Genomic DNA, 23,188 nt, shown 5'->3' with positions numbered 1-23,188 from the left:
TGTTGTACGTGCCTAATTCACACTCAAAATCAATGTGATATTCTGAAAAGAAAGTGATTTGCAGCACTTAGCTGGAAAATTGGGGGCAACAATTTAAGATCATTTTTTTACAGAGCAAAATAAAAGAGTATAAATATTTTAAAATGTTGAATAACCAAAGTGCCTTCTAGTGTCAGGAGTTTTTATTTTGAAAAATAATCTCCTATTCAATCCATGGAGAAATTTGGAAAATACGAATTTAAGTTTCTGAATTGAGAAATTTGTGATTTTGTTTGTTTTATGTGTTCATTATTTTTAATTTTAATTTTCTTTTTTTTAAGACAGTCTTACTCTGTTGCCCTGGTAGAGTGCTATGGCATCACAGCTCACAGCAACCTCCAACTCCTGGCTCAAGTGATCCTCTTGCTTCAGCCTTCCGAGTAACTGGGACTATAGGCCTGGGCCACCACGCCCAGCTAATTTTTCTATCTTTTTCTTTTTTACATAGAGATGGGGTCTCAGTTTTCTCAAGCTGGTCTAGAACTTCTGAGCTTACCCAATCCACCTGCCTTGGCCTCTCAGAGTGCTAGGATTATAGGTGTGAGCCACTGTGCCTGGTGAAATTTGTGATTTTTAAAAACATTCAGATCCATTTTATTCTCCATTTATTCAACATTCACATCCCTCCTCTTACCCATTCATCTAACTAAGCATTTATTGGATATGAATAGCTGATGTACATTTATCAGAGAGGTTTGATGTTAGAAAGAGACCACTCTGTTCCTCAGTGCTCCCTTTGAAACATGGTAGTCGCCTGACTGAACAATAAAAACACACCTCTAATGACTACAAAGAGCATTATTTAGTGAAAAATCTGAAAAGCAAAGAGTAATGATATTCCAAGAGAATTATATCAAGGTATTCTAATAACATAGTATTTGAGGTTAAAAATATTAAGGTAAAAAAAAAAAAAATTAAGGTATTCTTGGCTCGGCACCTGTGGCTCAAGCTGCTAAGGCGCCAGCCACATACACCTGAGCTGGCGGGTTTGAATCCAGCCCGGGCCTGCCAAAACAACAATGCCAGCTGCAACCAAAAAATAGCCGGGTGTTGTGGCAGGCGCCTGCAGTCCCAGCTACTTGGGAAGTGGAGGCAGGAGAATCGCTTGAGCCCAGGAGTTGGAGGTTGCTATGAGCTGTGATGTCACGGCACTCTACCCAGGGTGACAGCTCGAGGCTCTGTCTCAAAAAAAAAAAAAAAAATTAAGGTGTTCTACAGACATCAATTTTAGGAGGACGTGTGAATTCCTAGTCAGTTACATATCCATATGAGTCAGAAAAATCAGGTGAGAATGTTTGTTTACACCCAGTAAACTCGTAATGAGAATTTCTTAGGTACCACACTCTGTGCCGGGCCCCGCTTAGGGACCCTCAGATGAATGACCCCATTGTTCTCATAATCGACAGGGAAAGAGACATCTACTCATAGATGTGGATAACCATAATACATAAAATGCATCAATATTTTAAAATAGTTTCAAGGAGAGATCCTATAGCAAAAACCAGGGAGGTGAAATCCAGGCAGAACTATGAGGGCTGTGCTGAGACAGGAGAGGCCTAAGATCCTCTGATGGGTCCTCACAGTGCCCTTCAGAGCAATTTCAATTCCCTTCCCCTCTGCACCTTTCACACGTCCATTCATGCTCGAGGCCTCTGTCAAGTCCAGATCTTTCCCAAACCTCAGGCTAACGTGAATATTCTCCTTTTGTCCTACCTCAATGCAATGCCTCCGCACTGCACTTACCACGCAGGCAGAGATCACTAATTTGCTGCCTCGTCCCCTCCCCAATTCTTCTCACCCACTATCCTCCAATAACAAAAACAGAAAGGGCCCTGGGTCAGCATCTGGCCCACATGAGTGCTCAATAATGCGTGAATGAAAGAAGGACTAATGAAGGATGGAAGGGACTCCCTCTCATTCCTGGATCACCCGTGCACAGAATCCAGAGTCTGAGTCAGAACCTGTCACCCCAGTGCAGCACCAACCAATTGCACCTGTTTGGGGAGTCCCTGGCTCAGCCTCTATCTCCTTAGCTATCAAATGAGTACCTCCATGAGCCTTTTTTTCTGAGACATTCTGATTCTAGAATTTTACTTTTATAGACTACCAGGTAAATTTGTCCACCATCCTCTCTCTCAATGGTTTGAAAACTCAGGTGAGAAAAACCTTTCTCCACTCAATGTGCAGAAATTGGTCATTCTTTGATCTTCTTGGATGAAAGAACCAAACAGATATATAAACCCAAATTATTACTCTTTGCTTCTTTGAGCTTCACATTGAACTTGAGTCTTTCGTTTAATTAAAAAATCAGGTGAGGCTGCTCAAGACTAGATTAAGAGCTTACCACACTGTGACCTGTGCCTGGCTTGGGGTAGTCACATGCCTACAAGGAAATTGATGCAGAGGGCCAGGACCGTTTTTAGGAAGCATTGGGAAAAGTATGGTCAATATAATGGGAAAAAAGATTTAAATAAAAGGAGGAAATGATTAAAAAAAAAAAGTCTATATAATGTCCTATATTCTCTTCAGAAAGATGACAAAAATGCCACAAATGAAAGTTTTGATTGAAGTTAACAAGTTGGTTGAAAGAGACCCTGTAAAATTCAAGTTCATTAAGAAGCTTTTCATCTACCACTTCCAAAGTCAAACTTCCAATTCTTAAGAATCCCATTTTAGGGCGGCGCCTGTGGCTCAAGGAGTAGGGCGCCGGTCCCATATGCCGGAGGTGGTGGGTTCAAACCCAGCCCCGGCCAAAAAAAAAAAAAAAAAAAGAATCCCATTTTATCACTAACATTCAGCACAGAAATGGATGACCGCGGGTGGAGGGTAGGGCCACAGGAGGAAGAGTCACTCCGCAGGACTCTTACCTTAAGACAAGTTCAGAACAAAACCACCTTGGAGGGCAGCAGAGCCTCCAGGTGAGGCCTATGGCTCCAGCTTCCCTGCCCTCACCTACTCCCCAGGAAGTGTACAAGTCTACATTCCATGGACTGTGTAATGTGGCATGCTCAGTGACTAACCTGCATGTGTCCAGGCTTAAGTGGAAACGCTAATTCTGATCATGTGTTTTCTATCAATTCTGTTGGAATCCAAACTCTACTACAGGCGTCCTCAAACTGCACCCCGCAGGCCACATGAAGCGGTGTGAATTGTATTTGTTCCCGTTTTGTTTTTTACTTCAAAATAAGATACGTGCAGTGTGCATAGGAATTTGTTCATAGTTTTTTTTTTTTTTTTTTTAAACCATAGTCTGGCCCTCCAACGGTCTGAGGGACAGTGAATTGGCCCCCTGTTTAAAAAGTTTGAGGATGCCTGCTCTCCTAGAATCACAAGTGCCTGTGAAAGAGGGCATTGGTGAGGCATCAGAATATCGGCTTTGGGGGCTGCCAGACCCGGGTTTGAATTCCAGGTCTACCAGTTGCCATCAAGGCAGCCTTGGCAGTCCCTTATCTGAGCAAGGAGAAACACAATACCCAGGTATTTTTGTGAGCAAAAAATGAGAGTAAAGGGCTTAATATAATATACTACAGCCTCAGTAAATAGCTGCTGCTATATTTTTAAATTTTCAGTGGATATCAGTAACACAAGTTTTCTCGAGTATATTAGACTTTCGTGGTTTTGCTTCCTGTATGTGAATTTCGGTTTCTCTAATTAAGTTTTAGAGGAAGTAGTGAGTTTGCACTTAGAATCCACAGGATATGAAAAGCACCCACCATGGTTCGGCACCTGTGGTTCAAGTGGCTAAGGCGCCAGCCACATACACCTGAGCTGGCGGGTTCCAATCCGGCCCAGGCCCACTAAACAACAATGACGGCTGTGACAAAAAAATAGCCGGGTGTTGTGGCAGGTGCCTGTAGTCCAGCTACTTGGGAGGCAGAGACAGGAGACTCGCTTGAACCCAGGAGTTGGAGGTTGCTGTGAGCTGTGATGCCATGGCACTCTACCCAGGGCGACAGCTTGAGGCTCTGTCAAAGAAAAGAAAAGAAAGGAAAAGGAAAAGAAAGGAAAGGAAAAGGAAAAGAAAAGAAAAGAAAAGAACAGGACCCACCTTGAAACAGAAGAAACACCCTCAGCACCCCGGGAGCGACAGGGAGGACGAAGCCCGCAGCTCAGCTCGGGGCCCTCCGGTCACGCCGTCCTCCTTCCTGTCTGTCCCGCCTTCCTTCCTGGCTTCCTGTTTTTCTCTTCTGTCTTCCCTCCCTCCTTCCTACATTATTCTATTTTTATCTTACTGCTCCTTCTGCCCACTGGCTTTGCACCACACTGCGTTAAATGCACCTTTGTCAGTCACATCTTCTTCTTTGGTTGCTATGCCAACTGCCAAAGGAAGGCTTCTCTGAGGAGGAGACATTTGACAAGTCGCCTGAAAATGAGCGGGAGCTCCCCATGCAGGGGCCGCAGGGTATTTTAATATCCTTGGCTTTTTTTGCAGTATATATATATATTTTTTTGTTTTGTTTTGTTTTGTTTTGTAGAGACAGAGTCTCACTTTATTATCCTCGGTTGAGTGCCATGGCCTCACATAGCTCACAGCAACCTCCAACTCCCAGGCTTAAGCGATTCTCTTGCCTCAGCCTCCTAAGTAGCTGGGACTACAGGTGCCCGCCACAACGCCTGGATAGTTTTTGGTTGCAGTTTGGCCGGGGCCGGGTTTGAACCCGGCACCCTCGGTATATGGGGCCGGCGCCTTACTGACTGAGCCACAGGCGCCGCCCCTGCAGTATATTTTTTTATGCATTTACACACATGCTGAAAATAGGTCCACAAGCTTTCCCAAACAGGGCTGTTGATATTAAAGAGCTCAAGAACCATGGTAAGGAAGGAAGGCGCATTGGCTGAAGTGCTGGGAACAGAGGTCAGTGGGAGGGAAACAAGTCAGGAGGTGGCAGGTGATTGTCCCCTCCTCCTCCTCCTCCTCCAGGCAGCTCTGCATGTCTGCACAAAGGAGGTCCCTGGCCTTCTGCCACAGGAGGACTGTGAAGTTGAGTTAGAGGCTAAACTGAAAGTTGGTGTCTTGCTCAGGTGAAGTTCCAGTGAACTGACCAGGTGGGCCTGGGGTAGCAGCTGCCTCCAGCTCAGGGGCACCGAGCACTAGACCTAGGTCCTGAACGTACCCAGATTGTTTGGGCCAAAGATGAGATCCTGAGAGAAAACAAATTAAAACTGACCATGCCTTGAGCCCCTCCCTCCGGGAACTAAAATCATCCTCATAAAATGTAAGTTAGTGTCCAGTTTCCTGCACATGTTCAGGGACACGTCTGTTCTCTGTGACTGCCGAGGAGTCCAGGCGCCCAGTGAAGGAGAGGCACCCCAACAGGAGTCCCACAGCACGCCCTCAGCAGAGGCCAGAGGCTGTTTACCGGCTGCGAGGAAATTCATCTTAACGCAAACTCCTTTTTCCAGAAAACAACACAAATATACTGACAGATTATAAAGGAGGTGTGTTTATACAGGAAGCATGAATGAAATGGTGGTTTCCCACTGTCTGCATTCCTGATACTGACTATCTCCATTTCTGATTGATCAGCAATTGACTTTTTACAATAAATCATTCCTCTGCTTCTCTCCCACAAGAAACCTGCCACCATTCTGTCATAACAGGAATGCACTATTTAAAGAAAATCTGTTTCAAGCTGTGTGCTATAAATTGAAAATCCCTTTACTCACTACTAAACGAGCTTGCTGTCTATATCAAAGACTCTCAATGTGTAAATACTAAAACATCAAAGCTAAGACTTAACTATGTGCAATGCATAAAAATCTTGCCCGACTCACATAAAACAGGGCATTCATTTCCAACAAGAATTATTCAAAATTACCAATTAGTTATTTTATGACTCAAATCGAGAAATATTTAACAATTGGGAACGTTTTCTTAAAGGAAGGTGACCTGAGTCACCACCAGGCACGGGTCCCTTTCAGCTAGAGATTAAGGCACTGGGGAAGAAATACCACCCCACCTGCACCTCCCCCAAAAGCAAATACGTGGGTTTTGGACTAAACCGATTTAATCATTGATGGTTGTTAGTAAAAGAAAAGCTTTAGGTAAGATATTCTAGAGATTCCAGGGGTTAAGCAGCAGGGCCCTTTCCAACACAGTACCAAGAAAGAGGGGGTGGAGAGAAGGGAAGGGAGAGATACAGAGAGAAGGAAGGGGGAGAGAGAGAGACAGAGAGAGAAAGGGGGAAAGAGGGAGAAAAGAGAGAGACCCTTCACAAACAGTGAGAGAAAAGTCAAATCCAGTTGAGTCCGGCATAAAGCACAGTTGACTTTTTTTTTTCTTACTCACATGGGAAAATGAAGAGAAGTTTAATCTCAGAAAACAAGAGGGGGTAGTAAGCAGAAAGATGTAGCAAGGCTCTGCTACAAGTGAGTTCCATTTCCATAGCAATGTGCCTCAAGTGTCCTTGACAAAGACAGATAAAGTCATGGCAGGAAGGAGTTAGGCGAAAACAGCCTCTGAGATAAAACCAGGGCACTTACTGGTTTTACTGCAGCTCCTCACCCCTCCCACAATGGCTGGTGGTGGACGGTTCATTTCAGACTTAACCTTCAGTGACACTGGGGTTTTTGGTTCTGTATACAAGTTCAGTTGCAAACAAAAAAATTATAATCCATTTATTATGAAGTGGTTTTCTCTTCATAATAAGTTGCCCCTTCTTTCAAGGGCAGCTATTCTACCTGATCAAAGTCATTACTGCAAATAGGCAAAACACAGAAGCACAACACACACATAGATTTAAAACTTCATACCATTCCTACTGTCCTGAAAATGGCACTGCTCCTCCCGTCTTCCAAACCCTAAGAACAGGAGTGAACTTGGCTTAAAGGAAAGTCACAAAGCAAGGGTATCCTAGCACTCTGGGAGGCTGAGGCAGTCAGGCTGCCTGAAATCACACGTTTGAGATCACCCGGAGCAAGAGCAAGAGCCTGTCTCTATTAAAAATCCAAACTTTAACTGGCATCTTGGCTGGGGCCTGTAGTCCCAGCTACTCAGGAGGCTGAGACAAGAGGATGGCTTGAACCCAAGAGGTGGAGGCTGCTGTGAGCTATGATGATGCCATGGCATGCTACTCAGGGTGACAACGTGATAGTCCTCCTCAAAAAAAAAAAATGTAAGCACAGCCTTTGCATCAAATACAGACAACCCTGCAGGATTAAAATGCAGTTATATTATATTATGCTCATATCATTTATAATGCCTGCAACATCGTATCATTTATTAAATACTTAAAAACATTAATTGACCCAGCAGTTTCTAACCAGGCCAAACTTGCAAATGCCATGAACTTTTCTAAATCCCCTTCAGGGTCTCAGTTATTTCTTCCCTTGTCTTGCGACTCTTCTGCACTCTACTGGATGGCTGTGACTTGCCTGTCCTTTCAGACTTTAGCAACCCTGTTTCAGTACCCCAGGCATGTGCTGACACCCAGCAGCACGAGTGTGTTTAGTGCTCTGCTGAAAATTTCATGGAAAGTTTAGCAATTTAAACAAGGGGCCCCGCGTTTTCTTCTTGCATCGGCTCCTCAAATTATGTAACTGGTCCTGTGTGTCTCTAGTGGTAGCAGGGAGTTGTCTTGGCAAACATCCACAAGCCAGCACCTCTAACCCCAGATGTCAAATGCATCACGCGCTCCAGCTGAACGCAGCACGGTGACCCCAAGGGGGCGGCATCCACCAGATGAGTGCTACTTTTACTCCAGCACATACCTAAAGGGACACCTTACAAACAGAGAAATAGTTTGGGACATCTTTCTGCCTAAGGACCAATAGTAGACAATTTAACAACTAGAGGAAAACACGCCAATCAGAGGTACATGGAGTTAAAGTATCTTGGTGTCATCCTCAGGGAACTGGGAATACTGTACTTTCTCAGTTCAGGGACCATGTCCCCATCTGCCTGAAATTAGGCTGCCTCTGTACATAGACGAATCTATTTTAGGGAGTAGTTTTTGTCTTGTAAAAAGCTGCTACCTGATGGAGGATGTGGGCAAGAATGGTATTCACTGTCTCCAGTTCTTTGCCTCTCATGTTCCCTTTAGTCAACTCTAATTAGGAATCCGTTCCTTTTCATCCCTAAAAATGCCCCATTCAAGGTCTCATCCACGTCTGTCTGCAGCTCACCTTCAGCTCACCTGACCTCACAGACGCTGTTGTCAAAAACGACCTTTCCCTCTTCCTAAAGCCCTGTTTCTTCTGCTCTCTGTCCTACAGATATCACACTACATGCACACGTCATATATCACACAACAGAGTCCACATTTTCCTCAAATAACTTGGCAGTGTCCTCTACTGGCTGTCCTCCTGGTCCCCACATCAGCTGATTTTCTGTGGACAGCAGCACACTGCTCATCCTTCACAGAGGCCCAGTCTCTCGAGGAAAACAGGAAGGAATATACTTTCCCAAAAATGAGAAAAGCAACATCAAGTATATCGGATTGAGGGGCAGAGACATGGGTCTTCCACCCTGTGTGCTCAACAGGTCCTCTTGTTCAGTATTTTAAATCCTGACTTAAATAATAATATAAAAGGCATTAAACATGTGAGAGGTAAATACGCTGGGTCTTGGCATTAGTGAAATCTCAACCGTGGCCAAAATAAAACGAGGGGAAGTTAAATAATGCAACATCTTCCACTTTTCCCCCAAATCCACCTGCAAACAGCAGTCTTGGAAAAGATGTTATATCAGTAGATCTTTGTGACAGGCGTATACTGTATCAGAAGAATGCTATTAAAATGTTAATATGGGCTCAAGAAGCTAGGGTGCCAGGCACATACACCAGAGCTGGCAGGTTTGAACCCAGCCAGGCCCACCAAACAACAATGACAACTACAACCAAAAAATAGCTGAGTGTCGTGGCGGGCATCTGTAGTCCCAGCTACTTGGGCGGCTGAGGCAAGAGAATTGCTTGAGCCCAAGAGTGGCACTCTACCCAGGATGACAGCTTGAGACTCTATCTCAGAAAAAAAAAAAAAATGTTAATATGATCTAAAACAGATTCATGATACCATGCTATTAAAGCCATAGGAAGATGGCCCTTAGCATCCACATGTTTGGTAACTATGATTACACTAGGCAGAGAGAGCTAGGGAATAACACAGGTCTTCTCAAACTTCAATTTGCACAAATCCCCCAGGGGTCTGATTCCAGTGCAGATTCTGATTCGGCAGGGCTGGGATGGGGCTGAGATGCTTCACATCTAACAAGCTCCAGGGGGCGCTGCTTTGAGTTCAAGAAATTAGAGGATTCTTGGAGCTTTTCTCCAGCTTGAAAACTCCGGGTTTAGACAATTCAGCCAAGCTTGGCACAAGGTCATGGGACTCATTAGTTGGAGCTCCCATCCTCCAAGCAGCTTTCTGTCACTATTTAACCAGATCTCCAGAATCCCCATTCAGCATTCAAGTCTTGGAGACCTTTGGCAACTATTTTTAGAGGGAATGCAGGGTTTTGGTTAAAACAAAGGTGTCTGGCTACTGTTAAGAAGAAAGAAAACTTCAAGGCCTCCAAAACTAAAGACACAACATATGAACAAGGTCAATGAACATCCAGCTGGAAGATCTCCTAACACAAACCAAAGCAGTCCAGGCTCCATCCACACAGGCAAAGAAGAATAAAATGCAACAAAATAAATCCAAGACCAGTACAAGGAAAACCTCAAAAACTTCAAAAATTCAAAACCAGTACACCTGCCAACTTTTTGGGAAAGAAATGTAAAAGATCTAAATGAATGAGGATGTCTCTTACTTACAGACAGGAAGACTCAGTATTGTTAGACAGCAAGGCTCCCACACTGAGCTATCAATTAGATTCCACCCGATTCTGTCAAAGTCTCCTGGCTGGGTTTTTGTAGAAACTGACAAGCTGTTCCCTGGCTGCCTGGGGACATGGAGTTTGAGCCTCCAGGAGAGGGGGTGGATCTAAATGACAGAAGCAGAAGGAAGGCCTTCCCAGAGAACCTCTAAGGGCAAAAGCAGGCCCTGCACACAGGCGGTGTCATCCTGCCACTCCAGAGGTCAAGGCGCTGTGGCTCCCCACCAGGGCAGTGTCTCTGAAGCTTCTCTTTGTCTCTCTTTTGCCCTCACTGAAACCAGCTTTTAGACTCGGTAACTATAGCTCAGTGGCTAGGGTGCCAGCCACGTACATCGGAGCTGGAGGGTTCGAATCCAGCCTGGGCCTGCCAAACAACAATGACAACTACAACCAAAAAATAGCTGGGTGTTGTGGCAGGTGCCTATAGTTCTAGCTACTTGGGAGGCTGAGGCAAGAGAATCGCCTAAGCCCAAGATTTTGAGGTTGCTGTGAGCTGTGATGCCATGGCACTCTACCCAGGGTGACAGCTTGAGACTCTGTCTCAAAAAAAAATTAATTAAAAATAAAATAAAATCAGCTTTTAGGCTCAGTGCCTATAGCTCAGCGGCTAGGGCGTCAGCCATATACAGCGGAGTTATCAGGTTCGAATCCAGCCCAGGCCTGCCAAACAACAATGACAACTACAACCAAAAAACAGCCGGGCATTGTGGTGGGCTCCTATGGTCCAAGCTACTTGGGAGACTGAGGCAAGAGAATCACTTAAGCCCAAACAGTTTGAGGTTGCTGTGAGCTGTGATGCCACAGCACTCTACCCAGGGCAACATAGTGAGACTCTATCTCAAAAAAAAAAAAAAAAAAATCAGCTCTTAAATATTCTTTTCCTTTGATTTTCTAAATTCTTCCCTATATTATATCTTTATTATGCTAATACGGGGAGCGAAAATTTACTTTATTTCCATACCTCAGTAATGAAGGAATCAAAACCCAGGTTGGATCACATTATCAGATTGTTCTCATCAATCACATTTATGTACATCCTTAATGCATTTTATTTCAAAACAAACGAGTAAAAACCAGATGGCTTGTCTTTACTACACACCCCACGCTGGTGCACACACAGAACAGTGAGACTTTTCCATTTACATTCTAGGTCGCACACCCCTCTTCTCCCTGAGTGCTCCCCTTCCTGGGAGCACCAACCTCCCCCTCCTGTTTTTTCCAACCCCCAGGCTCTAGCCCTGAAGAAGTCTGGGACCTCATTTGTCTACAGGGGAGTACCAGCTCTTCTCCCAGCTTCTGGGGCCATGGTCCCAAGCAGTCCACCCAGCACTTCTTTGAATTTGGCATCTGTCTCCGGGGACAGTAATTCCCACAGAATTCTCCTTTACTTGAGCTTACTGAGGTTTGACTCAAGATGAAAATCCAGTTAAACATAAATGGTAGCTAGTAGCTAGTATAATATCTGAAATTAGCTGGAAGATACCTCAGCATAAAGACTGTGATAAGGTACATGTGTGTGAGAGACTCAGGTTAAACTGACCCCACACAGCTATTATTTTTTGTTTGTTTTTGTTTTTTTCTTTTTTTTTTTAACTTTCTTTTTTTTTTTTTTTGTTGCAGTTTGGCTGGGGCTGGGTTTGAACCCGCCACCCTCGGCATATGGGGCTGGCGCCCTACTCACTGAGCCACAGGCACCGCCCCTCACACAGCTATTATTAAAACCAGAGCTGTGTCTTCCTGGGGAGTCGGGTGGGAGGCCCCTGACATCAATGCCTCCTCCATGACTAATTAGCACCATGAGACTCTAATTAGCATGGAGACTATCAACAGGGCTATCAGGAAAATCAAGGAATTGTTAATGGCAGGATGAATAACAGACATGGATTCTCACTGGAGAAATTTGTGGTAGTCAAAGCATGCACCTATATGAACTAAAATATTCTAGACAGACTGGTGTCTATGGCAGAGGAAAGGGGTTGATAAATCCTCCTGCCCTTCCAAAAACATGATGTAGTTAACAACATTTTCAAAAACAACCCCATTTCAGGACTCCAAAAATCAAATAAAGACAAACAACAAACTTTTGTTCATGAACAGCTGCTGGAGTTTAGGGTAAAGTTTTGGAAGAGAGCAGCTTTCCAGACAGGGCTGCTCCAGCCTCACCCCAGCCCGGGGCAGGGCTCCCTGGGAAAGCCAGCAGCTCCACTGCTGGTGACAGCTGGCTGGACTTGCAGCGGGGAGTGGAAGCACAGGCCCAGGAGGCTACCAGCAAAAGTAGTGAGGTCACAGGAAATGAATAGTGAAAAATCCTGGCTGGGCTAGCCTGAGTTTTGGTTCCAGTGAGTGCAAGTGACAGACAGCTGGACCAGCTCACAATGTATCATGGAGATCGTGGGAGCACACGAGCTACAGAAGGGCCACATCACATCTCCATCCCAGGCTTTTTTATTCAAGAACAAAATAACAAAAACTTAAGAAAAGAAATTCAAAGCCAACCAAAAAAAATTTAAAGAAAAATGAATGAAATTCAAGACTAATATATTGAAAACCTATATTTTCTGAGAGATATTAAAGATCTAAATGAAGGGAGAGGCATTTCTTATTTCCAGATCAGAAGACCTAGTAACACGAGACAGTCATTCTCCCCAAATTGATCTACAGAGTCAATCCAATTGCTGTCAAAAATCTCAGTTATGGTTCTGCACCTGTAGCTCAGCAGCTAGGGCGCCAGCCACATACACCAAGGTTGGCGGTTCGAACCCAGCCTGGGCCTGCCAAACGACGATGACAACTACAAGCAAAAAATAGCCAGGCGTTGTGGCGGGCACCTGTAGTCCCAGTTACTTGGGAGGCTGAGGCAAGAGAATCACTTAAGCCCAAGAGCTGGAGGTTGCTGTGAGCTGTAACGCCATGGCCCTCTACCAAGGGCGACATGGTGAGACTTAGTCTCAAAAAAAAAAAACTCAGTTGGCTCTTTTTGAGAAATTGACAATTGATTAATGGAAATGCAAATGATCTAGAAAACTCAAAGCAACTTAGAAAAAAAATTAACAAAGTTGAATGACTTACACTCCCTAATTCAAAACTTATAAAGTCAAAGAAATCCAGACAGTGTAATATTAGCAGAAGGACAGACATAGGGAACAAAAGAAGAAACTAAGAGTCCAGACACTTAGATTTGTGCCTAATCGATTTTTGGCACAGGTGCCAACACAATTTTGTCTTTTCAACAAATGTGGCTGTGAGTACCAGATACCCATATGGAAAAAATAAGCTTAGACCCTACCACCTTATCATACACGAAAGTTAACTCAAAATGGGTCACAGACCTAAATGTAAGAGTTAAACTATAAAATTTCTAGAAGAAAATATAGAAGAAAACCTCTATAACCATGGGTTGGGCAAAGAATTCTCAGATATGACACCAAAAGATAATCCAAGAAGGAAAATAATTGAAAAATAGGACTTCATCAAAATAAAAAAAATTAAAACCTGTGGCACTTCAACACACACCATTGACAAAATGAAAAGACAAACGATTCGCTGGGAGAAAATATTTTCAAATCACATTTCTGACAAAGGACTTATAGCCAGAAAATATGAAGAACTCTTATAACTCAATATAAAGAATATAAACAACCCTTAAAAACTGGGCAAAGTTAGATATACATTTCACCAAGGATATATGAACAGCTAAGAAGCACTTGAAAAGATGCTTGATGTCATTAATCATTAGGGAAATTCAAACTAATAGCAGGAGATACTACTTCAAACCCCCTAACCAGTCTACCTCTGAAAGATGATGCACCGCCTTGGTAAGGATGTGGAGAGACGGCTGGCACAGATGTAAAATAGCAGACATTTTGGAAAAGTTTGAGAGTTTTTCTTAAAAAAATATTAAACATAAACTTTTAATCCTGTTCCATTCCTAGGAATCTCATTCAACAGAAATAAAATCTACATCCACAAGAAGACATGTACCTGAATCTCACAGCATTGTTCCTAATAGCTTCAAACCGGAAACAACCAGGTCAACACGGTGTGGGGTATCCATGCAATGAATTACTATGCAGCAATAAAGGGCAACAAACTACTGATAGACACTGCAACACAGATGCACCTTGAAGACAGCAAAGAATCTCAACACAGAAGACTGGACACTGTATGATTCCATGTGTATGGAATTTCCAGAAAGATAAATAACTCTCAAGGTGCAAAGAGCAGGTTATTGCTGGGGGCTGAGTTAAGGGTGGGCGAAGGAGCTGAGTACAAACGATTCTGAGGACGTTTTTTAGAGTCTTGGAAACATTCCACACCCGATTGTTGTGATGATTGTACAACACTCTAAATGTATCCTACTAAAAACCCATTAAGGTGTATACTTAGCACTGGCAGGAGTTTATGGCATGTCAACTATACTCCAAAAAACCCTGTTATAACACAGAGATTCTCCTGACCCTTCTAAGTACAGAGTATACGATTATGTGCCTGGAGCCTGCATCGTGAAGGAGAGAGATGGAACCCTCTATCCTTTGAGAGACCTAACTAACCTCCTGTACCCAGGTTTAGTAAGGCTGCCAACTGCCAAGAGAGAAGTGTCGAAACTCAAAAAGACAGAAAGGGGATCAGCGCCTGTGGCTCAAGTGGCTAAGGCGCCAGCCACATGCACCTGAGCTGGTGGGTTCAAATCCCGGCCCGCCAAACAACAATAATGGCTGCAACCAAAACATAGCTGGGTGTTGTGGTGGGCGCCTGTGGTCCCAGCTGCTTGGGAGGCGGAGGCAGGAGAATCGCTTAAGCCCAGGAATTTGAGGTTGTGGTGAGCTGTGATGCTACGGCACTCTACCGAGGGTGACAGCTTGAGGCTCTGTCTCAAAAAAAAAAAAAAAAGACAGAAAGGGGTGACTCTCACTTTAAAGGACGCGGCCTCTGACTTGCTATGAACCTGCTTGCTAGGAAAGGTGTGTTAACACTGACTGACCCGCGCAGTGCACAGGGTAAGGTGGTGTTTGATTCACGCTGTTCTCTTTTGATCATCTAGGGTTCAGATTGCAGAGATGTAACCCAGGGGTTCTCAAACTTCCTAATGCCATGGCCCTTTAATACAGTTTCCACAGGTTGAGAACCCCTGATGTAAACGATCTCATGTGTCTCTAACTCCTTCAAAGTGTTCCATTATCCCTTAAAAACATCCTAAACGTTATATATAGTTAAACTGACTTAGATCAGTTGACAACAGTAACCAATGGGACGTTTATTCTCTTTACTAGCTGGTTCCCGCAAATATTATTTTGGAATTGTTTTACTGAGGGAGTTGATAGAAAAGCTTCCTACACATGGATTTTCAGGGGAAGTTTGACCACATACAATGAGGCCCAGTCTAATTCAGTCAATTGTAATAATTAAAACTAAACCAACAGAGTTAGAAACCACTAAAGACACGGGAGATGGGATGCTCATATTTCCAAAGAGAATAGGCTATTCTTTCATTCAGTAATAAGTGATTTTTATCAAACAAAAATCCATCTGTGGCATAAACTCTGTATGCCTTTGTTCCGTTTCTAAGAAGAGGAGGATGTCTTAGCCCAGAATGCCTGAAGGAGGGCAGCTGTTCTCTCACTTAAACAAAGTCCTTTAGAGCCAGGCAGGTAGAGTTCCTTTACAAAAACTTCAACTTTATAGGAAAATATAACTACTCAGCCCAACAAGCCTGAAGTCACACACAACACCAGCTTAAAAGGAGGCTCCACGCAGTAGAAACGTAGTGTTGAATCAGAATTCTCTTTCTGTTGACGAAGATAACCACTCTACACCAATAAGTGGAGCTATCTGGTGCTTGAGACATTCAGAAACAGAAATCTCTCCTAAAACAGAACTGAAGAACACGCTTAGAAGGATCCGTGGGCATTTTTCATGCTTGCTTCACAACAAGCCCTGGGATCGGGGTACAAGGTGCCCCATCCCCGGTGTGTAGTACATTCTAAAAACTCAACAATACTTATTGATTATGTAAGTTAAGGAACTGTTGGCTTGAGATGCCTAGAAAGCAGTGGCTCCAAATCCAGAAATAAGTTTTTATTGACTACTTTGACTATAATCTGCATTTTGAGGCTGAATGGAATGTCCATCATCCGTAACATCTAGTTACAAGAGCATAACCCACTTTTTCTTTGTATTTGATTGGCAGAGGAAAACTAAAAAAAGCCACCCAGATTAATAATCTCTTCAGGTCATCAAGGTCCCCCGGTTACCAGACTGTGTGGCTCTTCTCTGCCCCCCTGAGCACAGAGAGTATCTACACTTCTTGTTTCTTGGTCTTTCCTGATGATGTGGTCTGGTTGAGAATGGGGGGGGCTGAGAACCTGGTCCCCAAAATGTTTGTCTACCCTCTGGTCTAGATTGGTTACCTAGATTCTTCCTTGTTCCCTGTATCCAAATCCTGTCTGGGTGACAAACCAAGGTCCCCCAGCCTTCCCATGTGAGCCCCTGCCCCTTCCCAGCACAGAAGCACTCCGTTCTCACTAGTGACTCCCCTAATCCCAACAGCCTGTCTGCCCGGATCTCTAAATAATGTCTGCTGGATTCCTTTCTAACCCCTGTTACTTGTCTGTGCTGGGACATCCACTCATCCAACAAATATTTAGAGAATCAACATTGTGCATCGGGCACTGTGCTAGGTTGTTAGAAATATGAGCAAACACCTTTGCCCTCAAGGACAGACAGGCAGGTTAACAAATAGTTACAGAGCGTCCAGGTGCAGTGGTTCATGCCTGTAATCCCAGCACTCTGGGAGGCCGAGGTGGGGTGATCCCTTGAGCTCAGGAGTTTGAGACCAGCCTGAGCAACAGCAAAACCTCATCTCTACTAAACATAGAAAAACTTGCCCAGCGTTGTGGTGGGTGCCTGTAGTACCAGCTACTTGGAGGCTAAGGAAGGAGGATAGCTTGTGCCCAGGAGTTTGAGGTTGCTGTGAGCTATGTCACCATGGCACTCTACCCAAGGCAACAGAGTGAAACACTGTCTGAAAACAAAAACAAAAACCAAATACAGAGTGATGTGCTGGTCTACTTTGGAGACCGTAAGAGGAATGACAGAGCAGATGGAGTAAGAGAGAGCACCACAGGTGGAAGAAAGGTCACCATGTTACATTATGGGATCACAGATATCACAGGATGGACACTAGGTAATGGGGAGAAGAGGCCACCAGGAGGCCTGATGAGTGAGACCCCAGAGGGCCTGTCAGTCCCGCCAGGTAGAGACTACACGCCCCTGCAGTGATGCTACAGGGACGGGGGTATATGGTGGACTCACAGTCACAGACCTGAAACTCATGGGGAACTTTGGAGGCGGCCAACCTTCTGAGCTCTTCAAAAATTGCTTTATGGGTGACAGTAGACTTCCCCTTAGCACTGGTGGCAGCTGGGATGGCCCTTCGAGCAAAACCTGTCTAATCCCAGCAGATGGGCCCAGGTCCTCTGGATTTGGGCTCTGCTCAGTCTGGAGTGAGTAAGTAAAGTAATGCTCCCAGAGCCTGGAGTAGGGCAGCCGGGAGGGAGCTGTCTGCAAGGTCAGTGCAGGTGGTGTGTGTGTGGAGGGCGGGGGAGCATGTGGATAAGAGCATGGAGCTCTTATTTTGTTAGGCAGAGCTAGAAGGGAAACAATAAGCCAAATACTGACAAACACGTCTGAACGAGGCCAGGAAAGCAAGTTCCGAAGAACCAATGGAAGATGAGAGCAGAGAAGCTGGGATCAGCAGGTGCGTGAGGACAGCCAGACCTCAGAGGTCTGAGCAGGTGCAAGCAAAGACCAGCAGGCTGGGCCAGGAGGAGACGTGACTGCCCAGGTAATACCAGGGGAGATCTTCCTGCGACATTCATTTAAAGCTTGGGAAAGGAGGCACACAGCTCAGGGTAATGCCTGAATGCAGAGGGGACTTCATACATTTCAGGTCAACTAAAGAATGCACAGTTCAACCAATTAACCACCCAATTTTGCAATGCTGAACCTTACCCCAAAACATGAGACTCTAAACTTCCTATCTGGGCCTGGTGCGGTGGCTCACACCTGTAATCCTAGCACTTTGGGAGGCTGAGGCGGATGGATTGCCCGAGCTCACAAGTTCAAGACCAGCCTGAGCCAGAGCAAGACCCCAAACCTCTAAAAATAGCCAGGAGTTGTGGTGGGCGCCTGTAGTCCCAGGTACTTGGGAGGCTGAGGCAAGAGAATCACTTGATCCCAGGAGTCTGAGGTTGCTATGAGCTGTGACGCCACTGCACTCTACCAGGGGCTACAAAGTGAGGCTCTGTCTCAAAAATAAAATAAATAAACTTCCTATCTGACCAGGAGTGTTTTCAAAAAAAAAAGAGCATTGGGGAGTAACCAGAAAAGCAAGATTGAACTGTGCTCATTCAAACACAAACATGACAATTAAGCATCAACTGAAAAACAGGACCCAAGGGGCTCAGGGAACACAAGAAAGGAACTGAGTTACCCCAAGAAGCTTCCCTGCTCTGGGCTGCAAGCATGGGGACTGCACAGGACTCTGAAGTGTGGGTGTCACCAAGCCACCTCACAGAGCAGAGGGAACAGCACGAGACAGGAGGCGAGAAGAGTCAGCCACCAAGGCCGACGGCCGTCACAAAGCACAAGGCCCAGGGCCACGGAGTGCTGACAGGTCAATGCCTTGACTCACACCCCAAGGACAAGTGAGAAGTGACCTCAGGTCTTGCCTCCCTGTCCCACACCTGGCATTGCTGTGTAAATGCGTTCACCAGCACAGTTTGACACTGGCTGTGAGGTTCTCAGCCATGGCTGCATCCTGGAATCACCCGGGAAGCATTTTTGAAATGCAATTGACTGGACCCTACTGCAGAACAAACAAATTACATTCCCTGGGGTAGAAGCTGGGCATGGACATTATTAATGTCTAGTGTGCAGCCCACAGAGTAACTGTTTGAACCTGCTCTCCCAGGAACACTCAGAAAAGCTCACCAAGCAGATGGGCTCTGAGTCCTCCGTGGAAGAGTGGAAGCCTAGGGGAGCAGCCATCATGCTCCACAGTGGTGTCTCCCCCAGAAGATCCTGGGACTCCCGTATCACAGCCAGCAGTGCTGAGTGCCTCTCTGCCTCCTCCCCAGCCCACAAATTGGCCCACTCATTTCACTGAGAACTTACACAAATATACACAAGCAAAATACACATGGTAAGGTCACACAGTAGTGCAACTTCAATCTCTCTACTCCTTCCTTGACTGTCCTTTCTTAGGGAGAAAGTATCTGATCTGTGTACTTTTGGTTCCTTGGTCTTCAAAAACAAATCCACCAGGAATGTCAAGAACTGTCCTGGATTCACAGTGAGGAAGGCAGCTGAGAAGGGGTCCTCCAGACGCCCCACCTCTGGACACCCCTGCCCCACACCTGGTGCGTGCGCTAAGGAGCAAACAAATGAATGCTCGAGCACAGAAGAAGAAGGAAAAACGCAGAGAAGCCGCAGCAGTGCGCAAGGACTACTGCTCCCTTCTCTAAGACAGCGTTAACACTTTAAACTTCTAACTCTCCTAAAGAAACGCATGGGAAGCGTCCAGTGGTATTCACAAGTGGGTGAATACCTCCAACTCTCCCCACTCCAAACTTCTAGAACCAACGAAAGTATGCCCAGGAAGTCGGGTAGAATTATAAAGAGTTGAGAAAACTGAATTTATATAAAACGCCAGGGTTGGGGATTCAGAAAAAAGAGCTGAGAGGGCAGACTGGGGGTTCTGAGGGGCAGATAAAGATGGTGGCCCACTGGGGAAACAGCAGCTGGGACCGGTGGCAGGTCAGCCACACAGCAGAGGTAGTTCTGGAAACAGCTATTAAACCTAGAATTCCAATCATAAAGGTCCTCGTGCCTCTGGATACAAATGAGAATAAGGCTTCTGGAAACACAGAGTTTCGATTCTACCAAGACTAGCTGAACAGCAGTCCCCATGAGTGGTATAAAATCTAGGAGACTGAAGGTCTCGTGCTTAGAAAGCAGGGCTGGGTTACAACCCAGGGCCGGATAACAGGTTGTATGACTGCTAAGATCACCTCTGAAAAATCTGTGGGCGTGACTACCCTCTAACTGCCACAACCCAGGTCTTAGCACCAGAAAGGCCTTGGAAGAGAATGTCCTTTTTCTTTGGACACTGGCTGATGGCATTTCAGGACAGCCATCCTAAAGGGGGCCAGATGGCTACTCCGCTTGGGAATCCTAATTGATCACAAAATACAAGGCAAACTTAGAGAGAAGTGTTAGTCACAGGGCTGTCCTTGGCAGTATGTTGTAGGCTATACCTGAGTGGTTGGGTTAGGTTTTAGGTAGAACGTGGGGGGTGCATCCTAGGCAAGGGGGTCATACAACAAAATCACGGGGCTGTAGGTCAACATAGCAGGGAGTGTGCAGTGAGAAAGACTCGTCTCTCTCTACAATGAAAGGCAGAACTGCAGATACTGAAAAGCACGCACAGGGGCTGGTTAGCTGGGACTGAACAAGAGGCCTTCTGGAGGGCCGCAGCAGGTGGGCAGAAGCCGGAAACAATGGTGGGGAGTGTAGGGGGGGAGGAAGGCAGAGTTTTAGCAGGATTTGTCCAACTGCAGTGTGGAACTTGATTAAGTAAAAGACATTAGCTACTGTCAGGGACCCATTAAAGGTGGCTGTTCTCATGCACAGTATCAAGTGAAGGGCAAATTTACATGTATAACATTGACTCCATCTGTACAAAAACTGTATCACAGAACATGTGTACCTCCTAACATTCTGAAATAGGAAAGAGTGGTTATTATTGTATAAAGCCAGTTTTGACAGCTGGTGAGCATTTGCAGTAGTAATAGAAACAAAAAATAATCAACTTTTTTAAAGAAAGAAACAAAAATTCACGGAGACAATTTGGATAAGGAGATACAAAAAAAGAAAGAAAAGGCAGTTGAGGCCAAGGTAACTCCACGAATGGCAGGAATGGGGAGAAATCAGGAAGGGAGACATCTGGAAGAAGGAAATAATTCTTTCTTTTTCCTTTTTTTTGCAGAGACAGAATCTCATGTTATGGCCCTCGGTAGAGTGCTGTGGCGTCACAGCTCACAGCAACCTCCAATTCCTGGGCTCAGGCGATTCTCCTGCCTCAGCCTCCAGAGCAGCTGGGACTACAGGTGCCGGCCACAACGCACGGCTGGCTATTTTTTTGTTGCAGTTCAGCCGGGTCAGGCTTGAACCCACCACTCTCAGAATACGGGGCCGGTGCCCCACCCACTGAGCCTCAGGCGTTGCCCAGAAGGAAAGAATTCTTTGTCCTTGGCCTGAGATAACAAGATAACCATATTTTGTGGGTAAAATTCTGCCCTTACTAAAAGGTTGGAAGACATTTCAATGTGTGGTGTATCATAATTAACACTGTGTCGTGAGGGCTGTTTTTTCTTTCTAAATGTTCTCTTTTTTAACAACAGCAAAAAAGATCCACTAACCCAAAGCTTCTCCTTTCACACTGCTATTGTTGCAGAGAATTTCCTGAGGTTCTGGCAGGAAATCAGGGAGCAATGGAACAAAACTCAGGAAATACTTTCAGGAACGAGAAAAGTTGGCACTTTCCATAAATACTCATTGATCTAAATTTGACATTCCCACCAGCAATATAGGAGGTTCTCTGGCACGAGAAGGTCAGACCTACTGCCTGCTGGGCCCATGGATCAGACTTCAAAGATAACTTCTGGAATGAAGAGATTGAAACTTCAAATGGTTGATCTAACACAAAATAACGCACACACACTGAAATCACGCGGGTGATTCCGAGGTGGTATCTCAGCCACCATTTCTGAATTAACACTTTGAGATAAATGCTTACCTAGGCAAGAATGTGATCCACCAAGCTGATTTGGATCTCACTGCCTGCCTGCTGCCCCCAAGCAAGACCAGGAACAAGCTAACCCAAAGAAAGCTCTCCAGAGCCAGTCTTGAGAAAACAAAGACACAAGGACGGATTCTGTGCTATTTTATTATTAGTTACTCTGGGCAGGGACTGTCACCCTCAGGATAAAGGACAAGAAAAATACAATGCACCCAGATATCCAGTGGTGAAACAGCTCCCTGACAGACAGGTTCCAACAGAACCAAAGTTCATGACCTTAACTAAATTACTTTTTTCTATGAAGGAACTTATTTTTTAATCATTAATTTGGTAATGCATTGATTGGTTCAATTGTCCATGGATGCAGATTTTAAAAATAAAACATGAAATAATTATTTGCAAACATGTAAAGGAGCTACACACATCATTTTTAGGAGCTATGGTTTATCTTATTCATCCAAACATTTCTGAGGAATGTAACTAAAAATTACAGCTATGAACTAAGTTCAGAGTTCTTTATAGTTGCCATCAGTTAATTTTTGTATTCAAGGTAAAGGCTTAACTTTATTCATTAGGAATTACTTTTTTTTTTTTTTTTTTTTGCAGTTTTTTTGGCTGGGGCTGGGTTTGAACCCACCACCTCCAGCATATGGGGCCAGCGCCCTACCCTGTTGAACCACAGGCGCTGCCCAGGAATTACTTTTTTAATGAAGGTTTTCTGTGTCTGACATAGTGTTCCAGGAACAGATCATAACTATTGGTAAACTTACTAACTTATCCTTAACTTCTTTTTTACTTTTTTTTTTTTAGACAGAGTCTCACTCTATAGCCCTGGGTAGAGTGCTGTGGCAACATAGCTCATAGCAATTTCAAACTCTTGGGCTCAAGCAATCCTCTTGCCTTAGCCTCGCAACTAGCTGGGACTACAGGCACCCATCAGAATGCCCAGCTGGCTAGTCTTTTTCTATTTTTAGTGGAGATGGGGTCTCACTCTTGCTCTGGCTGGTCTTGAACTCCTGAGCTCAAGAATCCACCTGCTTCGGCCTCCCAGAGTGCTGGGATTACACGCGTGAGCCACTGTGCCTGGCCTTATCCTTAACTTCTAATAGAATTATTCTCAAACTCAATTTCTCTATATCATAAAGTCCTAAAATATATCTCCTGAAATTCCTTAGGGCTTAAAAGATAGTTTATTAATACTATGGTAAATTATACTTTCAGAACTAGTACAATGCCATGAAACCAAGGCTCTAATAATACCTTTCTATTACAGACATCCTTGGAAGACACAAGTTGGGCGGTGAAAAGTTTGCAATCTACTAAGTCATGTGTCAGTGTCCTGCACAAGGACACCCTGCACCGAATGGGGGGCAGTGGAGAGAGGGATATGGCTTCAGTGTCCTTGCATCCCTGTTTTGTCAGGAAATAACAGGGACCTCTCTTACACCCTTAGGGAAAGAAGTAGGTTTCATGAAGTA

At 44.8% G+C, this 23,188-nt stretch overlaps 1 protein-coding gene across 3 annotated transcripts in view; it reads right to left on the bottom strand.

The window, feature by feature from the left end:
• The window catches only part of LAMA1 (laminin subunit alpha 1), a 168,223-nt gene that overhangs the window by 139,835 nt on the left and 5,200 nt on the right, over positions 1-23,188 (bottom strand). The window contains exon 1 of one of the 3 annotated variants that reach the window (XM_053571814.1): positions 4,088-4,160. The exons of the other annotated variants lie outside the window; for them this stretch is intronic. The gene's annotated coding sequence lies outside the window, so the exon portion shown is untranslated. Of the gene's footprint in view, positions 1-4,087; positions 4,161-23,188 lie in introns of those variants that run through there. 3 annotated transcript variants of the gene reach the window in all.

Source organism: Nycticebus coucang, chromosome 19 (genome assembly GCF_027406575.1).
Source record: "Nycticebus coucang isolate mNycCou1 chromosome 19, mNycCou1.pri, whole genome shotgun sequence".
Lineage (NCBI taxonomy): Eukaryota > Metazoa > Chordata > Mammalia > Primates > Lorisidae > Nycticebus > Nycticebus coucang.
The sequence above is the reverse complement of the archived record's forward strand: the minus strand, read 5'-3'. Positions and strand labels throughout refer to the sequence as shown.